General features: G+C 41.0%; 1 pseudogene; it reads left to right on the forward strand.

The window, feature by feature from the left end:
* The first annotated feature begins 1,439 nt into the window (after positions 1-1,439).
* LOC149267446 (uncharacterized) overlaps positions 1,440-16,289 on the forward strand; it is a 54,804-nt pseudogene continuing 39,954 nt past the window's right edge.

Raw genomic sequence — 16,289 nt, forward strand, 5'->3', positions numbered from 1 at the left:
TCATTTTTTAAATGGTTAGAAAAGAGCTTAAAGGTGACCGCCTCTTATTTACTTTTAATGAGTTAAGAGGAGGAACTCGGCTATCTTTTCATTTTTCAAGTCAGAAAAGAGCTTAAAGATGACTTCATGGATCAAGTGTACATGAAGCTCCACTGTAGCCCTGCACAAGAAACACGTCATACGTAAACCCATTCGATATAAAATGAACAATATAGTTAAAAACATAGTTGAAAAATCAAATTTTAATATAACTATGTGATAAAAAATGAGAAATAACCCACATTTATAAAAATATAATTTTTTATTTCCAAAAATTACTATAAAGAGGGGTTAACCCACCCATTTTTACCATTGTTACTGTTCATTTCACTGTGGAGCATTTTGGAGCACCAAAGTTGGCGAGCTAATTCTGGGTCCATTCGTCCATCGTTCACCCCGAAACTTTGTCCAGGTAGATAGACTTCATCCTGTGCTTCAATTCAATGTCTTTTTCATGCATTTTGATCATTGAATGTGTTAGTTTAGGCAGATTTTTGGATAGGGTTCTGCCACTCGGTCATCGCGGGTATACCCATCAGGTCCGCGATGACTGACAAATATTTACACATAACCTGCCGCGATCATCACAGAAAAGTGATGTACTTCCACGATGACCGTAGAAAAATAGAACTAGCGGCCTCGCGTCATTGCGTCTGTTTTAGAAACAGACGCGATGACAACGTGAAATTATATTTTTATATAAATTATGCGTTGGATTTTTCCAACAAAGCACTAATTCGTTTTTTCCCATCATGCAAGCTATAATGGCGTTTTTTTGGCAAGAACGAAGGCATGATGACAATGATATTCAAGCTTTCGCCGATGTGGGGTGCCGAAATGCATTACGAGCATGCGGATTGCTCAAATTCCTCCTCACTTCGCACCTACAGTCATAACCTGATTTACTGGAGCTACTGATCCGGGCCTAGAATACCACAGATGAGAAATTCATCATTCGAGGCCAGGATATCGAGTTCGATGCCACAGACATATATTTTTTGACCAGGTTGTCTCGCTGGGGTGAGAGGCCAATCTTGGAGGGCCAACGTCCTGGGGGCGACTCACTAGAGATGATCATGGCGCGAGTGTGCCCCCGGGCACGGAAAACAAAGAGTGGGAAGGTGGTAATCCCAACAGTGGACGATGTGGTTCTTCGTGCTATGTTATTCATGGTGACATGGGCAGCGGGCTCCCAAGCCCAACATGAGGCTTCGAAGACCCATCTCCAGCTGGCTCTCGAATGTCTCAATCCAACCATGTTTAACTGGGTAGACACAGTGACGGTGAGTATAAAGAGGCAACTTACCAACTTCCGATGAGGAGAAACGGAGCAATTTGGTTATGGTTCCATCTTAGTACTGCTCATGTTGGAGTGGGTGTCGACATTGCAGTTATAGGACATGGATTTGGATTTGCCCAGACCACGTGAGACCAAAGCTACATGGTGGGCACATGTCATGCCACGAGGAGGTGGTGGACGACCAGTCTCGTGGGGGACACTGTTTCGAGAGTGGCTGGAGTGCCAGGTGATCTTCGTCGAGGATTGGCCATATGCAGGCATGGAATTCCATGAAGATCCTGACATGCAGCTGCCCCTAGGCGAGCAGTGGGATGATGGTGGTAAGACACTTGATCACATTATTTTTTATGATGTTTTTAAATTTTTTCGTGTCTATGTCCTAATAATGAATACTATGGATTTGCAGATGTGGGACCAGTGAGACCCGTCGGGTTGGCTCCAGAGGCATGGAGGGATGCACAGGGCATTGGAGCACTGGCCTTGGCTCCCCCGAAGGATGACGAGATGGAGATAGTGGCCCAAAACCTTGAGGGTATGATGGCGGGTTCCCTGACTACATGGGGGTCGAGGAGGTCCCCGTAGCATTGCAGATCCACACAGTAGGGGTGAAACCCAGGATGCACCGCCTATTGAGGTGGGTGGCACGAGTGGCGGTGTGCTATAGGGAGCATAACCCACCACAATTAGACACCTAGGTTTATTTCTTGCTGATGATTTTGAGAGACATGTGTCTCGAATGTATGGAGAACACAGACTCTATTTTGGACATATACATTATTTTTTGAGCGCCTCGGTGCGCCACACGATATATATATATATATATATATATATATATATATATATATATATATATATATATATATATATATATATATATATATAGATATACATATACATATTCCTATGGTTTATTGTGTTTTTCATGCTTCTATATGCTGCTTTAATTACATGTTATGCATATGTCTGTCTAACACATAATTGGCTAATGCATCAATTAACGTGTTTAATTGTCTTGAAATGTGTTGATATGTGATGAAATCAAAATTCCTTTCTAACAATTTGACACGTAAATACAACCTTAGGATCCGATGATCTCTGACGGAATAATGCCCATTGAGCTAGTGGACAACAAGCTGAGAGTCTAGATTCACAAGAAATTCATGAATGCCGAGGTTGATGGCCTCAGTCAATAATTCGATAACAGCACTATATTTAGCGACATTGTTTGTGGTACAACCTAGACAAACACCTTGAAGATTTACTAACTCACCGTGAGGATCGTAGATCACCCATGCCGCAGAAGACAAGTTGTGTGTACTATGACAGGCACCATCAGTGAAACCAGTGCAAGGCGCATCAAACATCTGCACGCGAAGAAAAAAGACACAATAAGCGGCAATCATGCCTACACATCAAGAAAAAATCATGCAAACACACACACACAACACACCTGCTGAAAACACACATATTTACAAATCAGAGTGCATGGGGTTCATGCATAATATTTTTTCAAATAAAGGTATTTCGGGGCTTATCCAGAGGTTTCCCTTCGTAATCAATTAGCTCATAGGCCCCTTTTTGCAAAACTCGCTTTAAATATAAGGCTCGTGCCACAGGCTCGAATTTGCCTACTCCCAGCTTATCATTAGCTTGATCATAAAGCAGGACTAAATCTCCTTCAACAAAAGAATGAGGATGAACAATATGACTGAAGTGAGTTTTCACTCTCTTCTTCTGTGCTTCAATAGCTAGAGAAGCTAGTTGACGGGTCTCATCTAGTCGCTCTAGGTAGAGAAGGCATTCTTCTACCAGAGTAGTGTTGGGGAGTAATTCGACAGCTAATTTCAACGAAGGGATCTCGCACTCAATCGGAAGGGTAGCCTCCAGACTGTAAACCAATTGGAACAGGGTAAACCCGGTGGCATCCTTCATTGAAGTTCAGTAGGCCCATAAGGTGGAGAACAACATCAAGTGCTAGTTGGAATTATGCATGCCAACGGTACGTTGAAGCATTGTAACTAAAACCTTGTTGATAGCTTCCACTTGACCATTGGCCTGAGGATGGTATGGTGTCGAGATATCATGCCATAGGCCCAAATGGGTTGTTAATTTAGCCATCATATGATTACGGAAATGCTTGTCGTGATCAGTGACGATGGCTTGAGGGACTCCAAATCGTTAGATAACATGGTTGAACAAAAATTGTGCCGCTGTGTGACTGCCTTCAGATAGTGTAGGCATCGCCTCGGCCCATTTTGTAAAGTAATCGACAGCAACGATGATATACCCATGCCCCCCGGCCGAGCGAGGGTTACAGGTTGTATAATCAATGCCCCATTTGACAAAAGGGCTGACGGTAACAACAGGGTGCAATGGAGTAGGAGGCGCGCGCATTTTACGTTGGTAGATTTGGCACTCATGACAAGAACGGACGACAAGAATGCAATCCTTAAAGATGGAGGGAAAAAAATAACCAGCACGGAGAATCTTTTGAGTAGTAGCATATCCGGACATGTGACCACCACAAGCGCCAGAATGGCAGTCATTTAGAACTCGTTCAGCTTCCTCGAGTGTTAAACAGCGGCGGAGAACAGAGTCAGCGCCGAGTCGATACACGGTGTCCCCAATGATGCGATAAGGTTGAGACTGATGTCGGATCCGCCGTCGAGCGTCTTTGGACAAAGCAGGTCGAAAAGAGGATGTTTGGAGATAGACGATAATGTCCCCGTACCAAGGATCGAGGTTGCTAATCAAGAACAAAGTTTCATCCAGAATATGATCCTCTAACCGAGAGGGTGCAGTATCGGATGGCAGAGAACAAAGCAATTCAGCAAAGACGAGGGACTTCTTAGACTTGGCAGTGGTGAACTCCAAGTCAAACATTTGGAGGATAACAATTCAGTTTGAGTATTTTCCCCCTAGCAACTGACTTGACAAAATGTACGTCATCAGGTTGCAATTAGAAATCACCATTGTTGTACACAATAGAATGTAATGGCGGAAACGTTGGACGGCAAAAATAGCGACCAATGCCAACTTCTTGACATGGGCATAGCGAGTTTCCATATCAAGTAAATTGTGGCTGATATAATAAACAACATGCTCTACACCATCATCATTATGTTGAACAAGAACCATGCCGATAGTGGTGTCAGCAGCGGCTAAGTAAAGAGTGTAGTCTCGATGATAATCAGGGGGACGTAACAAAGGAGCAGACACAAGGAGAGTCTTGAGGCACTCAAATGACTCTTGGGCAGCAGCATCCCAATGAAAAGGAGTATCATGCTTCAGTAACCGCATATAGCCCTTAGCCACTTCGGCATAATTCGGAATGAATCATCGCAAAAATTTCGCTTTTCCCTGCAAGCTCTGCAATTGCTGCAAAGAGGCAGGGGGAGGAAGATTCAAAATGTCTTTGAATTTAAGAGGATCCAAATGGATACCCTCTCGGGAGACGATGAACCCGAGAAGGCTACCAAACTCGACACAGATGACACACTTATGAGGATTGAGCCGAATACGATAGTGTCTACAACGGAGAAAAATTTTGCGAAGGTGGGTGGGATGGTCTTGACGCCTTACTGAATGAGCTAGAAGGTCATCCAGATAAGGTTGCACAATGTACCGAATATCATGAAAGGAATGACATTGCGCGTTGGAAGGTGGCACCGGCATTCTTTAAACCGAAAAGGAGTTTCTTATAAGTGAAAGTGCCCCACAGACAGATAAAAGCGGTCTTGTGTTGATCAGCAGGGGCAACATTAATCTGGTTATAACCAGAAAATCCGTCCATGAATGAGTATATTTCACTCCTGGCACACTCATCAATGAGCTGGTCAATGAAGGGTGTGGGGAAATTATCTTTAGGACAGGCTCGGTTAATATCACGGTAGTCAACACATACCCTGATAGTGCCTTATTTTTTATTGACAGGAACAATAATAGAGACCCAGTCTGTGAGTGGGATGGGGTAAATAAAACCAGCCTTGAGAAGCTTTTCCATTTTCACTTTAATAGTTGTAGGCTTTTGGGGGGTGCATGGGGCGTAGACACTGTCGGACAGGCTTAGCACCTGGATAGGTAGGTATCTCATGCACCATAATACTAGGATCAATGCCGGGCATCTCTTCATAAGACCAGGCAAACACGTCGCGAAATTCACGAAAAAGAGCTGTATAGAGTTGAATCTCCTCTAGAGTACAAGTGACTCCAACATGGATATGCTCGACAATCCCTGGTTTAACAGAGATGTCGACAGGCTGAGTTTGCATGATGTTTCCCATCTTCCCTTTAGAAGACACTTGATAGATCTGAACAAGTGTCTGAAGAGGTTGAAAGGGAAAACACGAAGCAAGCATTTCCCGATGGGTAGGGAGAAACGAGAAACGATGGTGATGATCGAGCCAAGGAGGTTCCTCGAAAGACATAGTCTCAATGATCGCTTCATCAGAAGGAAAAAGTTCCTGTAGCAGGTCCGACAAAGTGCTATTTCCCAGCCAAGGGGACTATACATACGAGTCGAGAGCTCTGCTCAAAGGATCAAGTTCAGAGGATGGAGCCGATGCAGAAACAATTTCGACATAGTTGAGCTCGGCAGGACTCAACGACATCTCATCGCCCCACGAGTCAACCTGATCAAGAGGGGGAAGAACCCACGGATCAGAGCGAACATAAATCATATTGATAGAGGTGATGTTGGGAGGTGGGAGTGAAAAAACACCCATGAGGGTAGGATCTTTAAAGAGTCCATCTCCCACACTCTCAAGTGGAACCAAGGTATGCTCCACGAATGGCACATTTCCATCGGAGGAAGAGGCGAAGAAGGAGAGCTAGTCTACGGTGACAATCTTCCCCTGATGAGGAAAACAAATGACACGGAATAGAGATGAGGCCACGGCTCACATGGCATAGGTCCAGCTTCGTCCCAAAAGGAGGTTATAAGTTAAATTAGCATTGACAACTTCAAACTCCACTTCGACCATCTTCCCTTCCAATGTAATGGGCAAGCGTTGGAGGATACCATAAGGATGCGACTCTCTCCCATCAAAGGCTTCCAGGGTCGTAGGAGACTGGCTCAGAGTCAGAGAACCAATAGCATTCAAACAAACGATAGACATTATGCAAGTTGAAGCACCTTCATCAATGACGGTACGATGAATCGTTTTGGAATTGATGATGACCTAGATAAGGAAGGCAATTTGGTGAGGCAGCCTTGGTATATGGCTTTCAAGGTCAAAAGTAATCAAATCTGAGTCGCCCGGGTCAATGCCACCAATGGCCGATAGCAAATACTTCCTCTGGGAGGGGTAACTCTGGAGAACTTCCAACGCAGACATAGCTAACAGAGCCTGAGCTAAGTCCTCCACGATGCTATAGTGCTGGGCAGCACGAGCATTGGGGTTGTACGAAGATTTCCAGAGCACACCCTTAGGAGGTCGAATGACCGTCTCAGTGCTAGGTCGTTCAATATGGAGAGGACCGGAACTGGACGGAGGAGCACTAGAGGGGACCTCAAGCTTCTTCCCAGCAGGCAAGGGATATTCTTTTGCCCGAGTACTAATGTGGATGGGAATCGTCCCAGCCATACATACCTGAGAACCAATGGGAGAAGAGGGTTGAGATGGTTCAGCCACCATTTGAGTTTGTTATGAAGGGAAAGGCTCTTTGAGCACGACAGGGGTTCCAGGAGCACCTTTCAGCAAAAAACTAACTTCGGACCACCTTGGGTAGTCTTTGGTGTAGTGATCCTCGTAACAGATAAGGCAAGGATACTTGGGCTTGTGTTTGGTACCCTCCTCGGGTGGAGGTTTAGGGGAATCCTGCTTCGGTTGTTCAGCTTTATTCTTCCCTTTTCCCTTCTTTTTCCCTTTCGAGGACTTGTCTGCCATGCTGGATTGGATGACATTTACCTTGGAAGTACTACTAGCATTAGATACACCCTGAGAAGTATTTTCATTTGACGCATTCTGCTTTTACTTCCTAGAGTTTGCAGAAGATTTCTTAGAAGGTGGATTTACAGAACCAATGACACCATCGATGGAGGGTGTCGGTGGAGCTTTGGAAGTTCCGGGTCTCGGAGCATTAGGAAAATAATCATATAAAGTACTGGGTTGGGAATAAACCAAGTCAAGATATTGAGCTTGCGCGATAGCTTGCTCTTCAGTTACACATGCTCCCATTGCAATGTCCCTAGCTATTGGACCGACAAATGAGGTTGTAAACTAGTCAGTCAAAAGCTGATCGAGAATCCAAAACTTAATCAAATGGTGACGCCGTCTCCATTCATGAATGTGATCGGAGATGTGCGTGGCCGTAGTCTATTTTAAGGATGTCAGGAGATGCGTGCCCGTTTCATAGCGAATCGGCAACTGAAAATGAGTTAAGAATGCCATGGCTAATGAGTTGAAGTCCTGAAAAGATCCGTGAGCTAATTCGATATACCACTTAGCAGCAGATCCAGTGAGAGTCCGTTGAAAGAGGCGAAGCTGGATTGAATCATCAAGCCATGAGTTTGACGAACACCATAGATGATACGTCATAACATGAGCCTGGGGATCCTCCCCAGCTTTACCATCAAACTTGGGACAGTCACCTGGAATTTTAGTTGGAACCGGTGGCCAATACGGATTATGAAGGATGGGATCATTTTTCAGTTTGGACACATTCGGTAATTCCAACGTTGCTAAAAAGGGTAACTGAGGATTAAAGGACATTTTCTGCCGCGGGTAAAAGGTAGTATTAGAGTTCCATCCAGCGGACTGTTGCCCCCATTGGTTCTATCCAGACAGACCTAGCCCATAAGGGTTTTTCCTGTAGGAATTTTTCCCATAGGGGTTATAGTTGGAACTGGATGGTTGACCCTGGACTTGCCCCCCAGCATTCCATTGATTACCAACTTGACCTGCAGGAGCAACATAGGGTTGTTGATAATTTTGATAAGGACTTACCTGCATTTGTTGATAATTTTGATATGGGGAAAATTAGGTTTGCCCTTGGGATTGTTGGGTACCATAAGGCGGCTAGGCTCCAAACTGGGCCTGGTAACTTGGCTGGGTTTGATAAACAGGTTGAGATCCAACCGGAATTTGAAAACCGGATTGGGTCTGGAGTCTAGACTAAGACTGAAAACCGGGCAGGGCTTGAGAAGAAACCATCATTTGTGTGTCTGGTTGAGTAGGCCCAGATGCATGCCCTTGAGAAAGCTGAGGCTGAGCCATCTGGCTAGACTGTTGACCTAGTTGTGGTTGAGGTTGACTCACTTGAGCCTGCTGGGTAGTGGGCTGTCATTGCAAAATATGAATTCATGGATGACATCCTTTCTTAATTTATGAGTTTATATTGGGAAATGAATTTGTATTTCCTCTTAGAGGCATTCCTACACTTTGATTTCCCATGATGGCAATGATGAGGGCTTGATGCAAAGACTGGAAGAAAAATACTTTACCAACTAACTATACTAGAAATAAAATTTGGTCACTCTACCTGTCACATGGAATGATTCGATCTTGCGGACAAGATCAACCTCCCTAGAATCTAATGATATCTAGTGACAAGCAAGCCAATCAAAAACTATCTTTCTCTAAATATGCAATTTATAAATAAAGGCAAACAAGTGTTTTAGGCCTACCTTGGGTCCAATGTAAGTTTGTGGAAGCCTAGCTCCTTTGATCCAAATGAGCTCCTTTGTAGCAAATCTGCAAACACAAACAAGAAAACAAATTAAATAGCACCTGAAAAGTCAATATCATAAAGCATACTTATCATGATGATCAAGGAATTCATGAAACAAATGACATAAGACAATTTGTTGAGAAAAATGAATTTGATTGTATTAATTCAAATCAAAGAAGAACTTTACAACCTGTGCCTTGATGCTATACAAGCTCCTCCCAGCGTCCAACAAGAAGTCTCCTCTACTTTGACAAGTTTCACTCTCTTCCCAATGAAGCCAAAAGGTATGTGATCTCTCCTCTCAAGCTTAACTAGGAAGTCTCAATTCCACCAGCATTTACCCTAAAAAATGTTCAGCTTCTAACCTCCCTAGCAACCAACCCAATGCCTTAATTTACAGTGTAATGGAGGGAAGTTACTAGGTACTCCTTCAAAGGGATAAAGCCCTCCTTCAAAGGGATAGCTCCTCTCATCAAGGGATTAGTTCCTTCTCTTTTGGGATGCATGAACCACCTAAGAGTGAACAATCCATGTCAAAATTCCTTCTAGAATCATCTAGAATTAACCCAAAGTGACGTTTTTAGAATAAACTTGCACCTTTTTTACTTTCACAGGGGTCCGCACCCACTCCTTTAGAGACAGAGCGGGCAGGTCCATAGGTAATGTGAACAAGGGGTGCGGGACCGCAGGCAACAATGAGAGAAAGTGCGGAACCAGAGCTTTGCTAATTTTTAATGTCTTTCTCTCATTTTCAAAGCTTGACATGAAGAGCTGATGTCTGATACTTGCTTAGGAGGACAGTATAAGTGATGATAGACCCATACTGACTATAAATAGTCATGGTGACGATATTTTTGTGTAACACTACCTATAGTATGTTTGAAGCGAATTAGATCAACCATTTATGCCATTTTATTTTGTTTCTTAACTAAGAATAACTCGCCTTGGTCTGAAAATTACTACTGCAACTTTTATTTTGGAAATAGAAAGTAGTAAAAGAACCTAGGTGGAAGGGTACCTCAGGTTGAGTGCACCATTCCTAGAGATATAGAACTTTAGCCTCATATGTAGGTTTTAGGGTGCAACATGACAATTCTCAAGGATTGATGAAGGGATGAATAAGCTACCATCTAGAGGTGATTTTATGATAACTAATGTATGGTAAATACTAAGTGCACCATTCCTAAAGATATGGAACTTTAGCCTCATATGTAGGTTTTAGGGTGTGGTAACTACTAACAATTGGCATAGCATGTGAGATATTTTGTGTCTCTCTTACTGAGGAAAATACATCTATGGTTGAGTTACTTGATGTTATATATATATATATATATATATATATATATATATATATATATAGATATATATATATAGATATATATATATATATATATATATATATATATATATATATATATATATATATATAGATATATATATATATATATATATAGATATATATATATATATATATAGATATATATCTATATATATATATATATATATCTATATCTATATATATATATATATATATATATATATATATATATATATATATATATATATATATATATATATATATCTCTTGTTTGATGTTTTGGAAACAAATATGACTCTGATTTGAAATTTCTACAGCATAAACCTTATAGTTTTATGGTACTTCTCTTGATTTTAAAGGTGGCTTTCTCCTTGTTTAACTCATTACTTTAACATCGAACAATATGGAAAGTATAAAGAAAAAAATATATTTTGAGGAGAAATCTCGAAGGTGAAATATCCCAGTCATTGGCAATACGAAAAGTCTAGAATCGATGTATGTGAATCCATAGGTCTAATGTATATTTGTTTTTAAACTATTTGGGTTGTCATTTAAGTTGATTATTACAATTCCATTTATATGGAGAAAGTATTTATAATCTTATGGTGTTCTTAGTTGATTTATTATGTTGTGTATGCAGTGACCTCAAAAGAAATGGTCTCTATGGCCAAATTCCCTACAAGATTGGCTATTGCTCTGCTTTGAAAATCTTGGGAGTTTTTCTTTCTCACCTTGCGAAGGTATGCTGGGTTTGGATTATTTCTTCTAGGAAGGCCCCATTTCAAATGTTTACATGTCCAAACAAAAATAATAGTCAACTGCAAGTTGGTTTAAGTAGATTTGATCATATCCCAACACTCAGGCTTTGGTTGAAGGTTACTATATTATTATTTTTATAGATAAATGGGTCAAAATCAAGTATTATGCTAAAAACAAGAATGTATTTTGATGAGATATAATATGACTGACCAATCTATTGTGTTCCTCTGAACATCTCTCTAGTGAAATCAAATAGTTATTAATCTAATGGTTTCATAGAATGCCTTGAGTTGATTTCATCTTAAATTTTGCTATAGAGATGTCTTTTATAATGATTTATATGAAGACATTCCTTTTTTGATATTGAAGTTGAAACAACTTGAACAACTGTAAGTATTGTAGCATCCTGTGGTTGTTAGCTCCTATAGAGGGTTTTGTTCAGTTTGTAATTATTTCTGTATTTTGACCTGTATTAGAAAAGAATGGCAGTTTCCTTAACACATAGACCAAATTTACAGGATTGTGAATAATAACAAGTTAATGGGACATATTGCTTCGACGTTGTCTCAGGTTCCAAACTTGAATATTATGTAGGTTGGGAGTGCCAGTTTGGGTTTTGCTCTATTTTCAATTGTTATTGAAATTTTTTATAAGATGTGGAAAATACGGAATCTAGAGAGCCAATCATTAAATTATATGCTTTTGCATTTTTCTAGGGACTTGGCATAGTATCAATTAAGTGGGGAGATTCCCAAGCTTATCTATTGGAATGAATGTTTGCAATATTTGTAAGGGTATGGATCCTTTATGATTTTATGGCTATGTTTTCTTGTTATGCAAAGGTGTCATTATTTTCCTATTAAATTTTGAAGGAAACTTTCAAGTTAATCAATATTGTTCTTGCCTGTTTTTGCAAACCAAAATTTGGAGCTTCTATCTAAAATTATCATATTTTTATAATTTCCAGGGGGTTGCACAACAACTTCTTAGTTGGAACACTCTCCCCTGACATGTGTCACTTGACAAGATTGTGGTACTTGTAAGTCACTACACTTGTATCTTCTGGAGGAGATGTAGATTTTTTAGAGCATTGATCTTTAAATTGTTGCATCTTAGCATAGCAGTTGCAATACATTAAGGGATTTTACATACAAGGTTAATATTCGTGGCAGTTCAAATGTTTTTGACCTTTAAACATTTTTATATCTGTCACGCAGTGATGTGCGAAGCAACAACTTGGTGGACACTATTCCTGATAATATTGGAAACTATACAAGCTTGAGATTTTGTATGTTTTTTTCTGATTTTCCCAACTGAGTTATAAATGGCCAAATGGGTTGACAACTACATTTTGATGCATGGATTTTGTTATGCATATTTAAGACTTATTGTACTGGTGTTGTTATCAAGGACTTGGCATACCATCAACTCACAGTAGGGATCCTCTTTGTAATAGCCCTTGTGAAAATTACATGTAATAAAAGTTAAAAATAATAACCATGATTAATGGGACACTTATTCCAAGCTGAATGTTGGCAAAGACATCCTTGGGGGTGTTCATTTGGTTGTTTATGGCTAAGGAAATTGGCAAATGCAATGACTAAGGCTTTGAAAAGGCAAAATGGAATTTTTGGCACATTTGTTTATGAAAATAATGGAAATTAGGAGAAAAAGGAGGTGAAAGGTCACAAGTTTCATGTGAGGAGGAAAATGAAGGAAAATAATGGAAAATGAAGATAATAGAGGTCTCATTCATAAAAAGGCTTCTGAGAAGCAGTTGATAACCTTTTGTTAGTTTGGTTTTGGAGCTCTCCTAGTATTCTCTCTCTCTCTCTCTCTCTCACTCTTGGACACTTAGAGTTTTCTTGGATCTCTTTGGCATTGGAGCAAGAAAGGAAAAGAAGGAAAGAGGAAGAAAAGATCAAGCAGGGAAAGGCAGGATCAAGCAGCTATAACATGATTTATTGCAGGTATCGATTTGCATGTGTATTTTCCTTGCTAGATTTGGCATGCATGGTGTTGCATGTCGTTGTTTTGTATCATGGCATGGGTTTTTCCAGGTGTGACAATGTTCTTCAGCCTAGCCTTACCATTTGTAGATGGCCTTGATGAGATGGGTTATCATACTTCAGTTGATGTGGGATGGTTGGATGGATTTGAAGTTGAGTGGGGTGGATCTCTGAAATGAAAACCAGATGGCCTAGTGGTCTCTGAACCAAATTGTGGATCACGACAAAGCCACTGGCCTAGTAAACCCTGAGCCAGAATGTGGGTTGTGGTAAAGCCAAGATTGTGTGCGTCGATAGGCCTAGGAATCCTTGTTAGTGAATGGCGGGATATACGGTAAATCCAAGAGGTGGATTTCTCTTTGTTGGGCCTAGTAGTCCCGAGATGGGATGTATGGTAAACCCTGGAGAGTGTGTCTTGGTGTAGGTCCTAGTGATCCCTAGATCGGACTGTGGATTACGGTAAAGCCTAAGAGACTAGGAGGCACTCAAATTCCTCATAGTGTAGGTAGAGAACTCCAGTGGAATCCATGTTTGTTTGGTTCTTCTGGTTTGTTCTTTTGGAAATAATACTGAGAGGGGGGGTGAATCAGTATTATCAGATCAATAAAAATTTTTCAATTTCATACTCAGAAACATATACGCTACTTCAGTTAAGTGAACCTGCGTGTACACGCCGCTGTGTCTAAAGAAACTAGCGTATATTCAGAAATCTTATGATTCAGTTAGCTTATCTTCAGTAAATGCATCAGAACATTATTAACCATATTAACAATAAACAGGTGCAGTATAATAGAACAGATCATCACACAAAAGCCACACACATGAACACCAAGATATAAGGTGGAAACCCAATGTGGGTGAAAACCACCTGCTGCAAGTCGTCTCTATCTTTCTTTAATGAGAAACTTCAGTTTACAATCTTTTGTACTGGTGTAGCCTTATACCAGTACGTAGGCTACAACCTGCAGAAGGCTACAACCTTCTCTCGTTTTCCAGACTCTCCTGGAAGGGAGCTCCAACCCCCTTTGCTCTTGTACTAGCTAAGATACTAGTACGTAGGTGCTGGCCTACAATCTTCTTTCCTTCAGGTAACACTTTTCATCAATTTTCAGACTGGATACTCCTGAAGCACAACATTACAATCTGAAGACCACGATTCATTCACTTTTCATAACAAATCATTGAAGCACAAAACAACCAATACTAGCATCATCAATCTTTGAATCACTAAACCACTGAAACCTTGTCAACACCCAGTCACCAGAACACAGAGCAGACTACAGAACTCTGCAATAACAGTCAAACCCAACTGCAACCCCAAAAATTAAGCTTCAAAAGATATACGCTACTTCAATGAAACAAACCCGCGTATACACGCGCTTTTACCGAAGCCAACATGCGTACAGATCTAAAAGTATTTTCTTAAAACTTCGCAGCTGTACCAGACATCAGTCATACCCAGAACATAACATTGCGTCAGTATGCAGATCTAAAAATACACATAATCAACCATATAAAGATAGTTCATTTCAAACAATTTGATCCCGATCTATCCTTAGATCTAGTCTTCCATCAACCGGTGTGATCTCTCCTTAGCTTAGATCAAGCAATGTATCATCAACCCAGAACCTGCATACTAGATCTCTTTCTTCATTAGATATTCAAGACTTTTTCGATACAATTGCCTAATGATCTTCTTCTCCTTATATAGTCTTAGGCCCTTCTCAATACCACGGTCCAAAACCATAGTAATACAATACCATCAACTTCAAAACTCGGGATCAACACGACTGTCGAGATACCTTGGTCCAAAAACATAGGCTCAAGTACCGAGGACTAACTACCATGGACCAAAAAGAAAGCTTCTCGACATGTACGCTCTTTTCTGTTCATGAAACTACGTGTATACACGACTTCGTATATAGAGAGACTGCGTATCCGCGACTTAGTATATATCGTACCAGCGTGTATACGCAACTTGGGCTTGATGAACCTGCGTATATGAAATTTCTCTTCATTCTTGTAGTCTGGACTGAGATCTGTCTTCAAAGAGAGTTGCCATCAAGGACAACACCTGTACCGTAGTGCTACACCTGTGCCAAAATGCCAACAATCTCCCCCTTTGGACTTGATGGCAACCCAAAGATCCTTAGAATCATTCTCCCCCTTTGTCATCAAGGGCAAAGGGCTGTGCTCCCCCTGAGTACATGCTGATATCTCTGCTCTGCTGTGCTGAACATGCTCCCCCTGACTGTAGGCAAGATCTGTAAAAGATGTTCTTCAAAAAGGAACCAAGACTTATACATCATAAAGGACCTTCCTATCACCAAAAGACTCAATATATACATCCATACTCCCAACCAAGAGGGGATACATCAGAAATTTACATATAACAACCAATTACATTACATCATTCATCCCAGGCATAGTGGGGAAACCAACATAGGCCGTTACATGACCTTGACACCATAGAAGAGATATCACAAAAGAGATACATGACATAGAGACGAAAAATCTAGACCAAGACTTATGAAAGTCACCAGCAGCATCTGATAATCATCTTTTAGATCAGCAACCAAGATTTCCTTCTATGCTCCTTCTCCTGAAACCAACAATAGTTGTGAACTAGAACCAAAAGCATCTAAATGCCAACAATGCTTTATTAGACTTTAAGCTGCTCCCCCCTGAAACTGTGCCTGCTGCTCCCCCTGAAACTGTGCCTGAAGGACTCTGGCATACCCATCTTAGACCTTCTCCAACCAGAATCTGCCCTTGTTGTTCAGAACTCCATATACGCGACTTCACCTGCATAAATCTGCGTATGTACGTGGATATCCCTTACACAACTCGCGTATACCAACTTTTCTTTAGAACAGACAGGCTTCAACAGCAGGATGAAGCATCAACTACTCCCAGCTTTTGTCTGAGATATTCAAAAGTCTCCCTGGGCAGTGGTTTTGTGAGAATATCAGCAACTTGTTCTTTAGAAGAAACATACTCCAACTTGACCTTTTGTTCAAGCACTTGTTCCCGGAGGAAGTGATACTTGATTGGTATGTGCTTGGTCTTTGAATGCATGACTGGATTCTTTGAAATGCTGATTGCACTTGTATTATCACATAAGATAGAGACTGGTGGAGTGCAAGTGATTTGAAAATCCTGCAAGGTCTGCATCATCCAAAGAAGTTGTGTG

This window comes from Pinus tabuliformis, chromosome 6 (genome assembly GCF_031772625.1).
Source record: "Pinus tabuliformis cultivar Carrire ecotype Pingquan chromosome 6, CPIR1, whole genome shotgun sequence".
NCBI lineage: Eukaryota > Viridiplantae > Streptophyta > Pinopsida > Pinales > Pinaceae > Pinus > Pinus tabuliformis.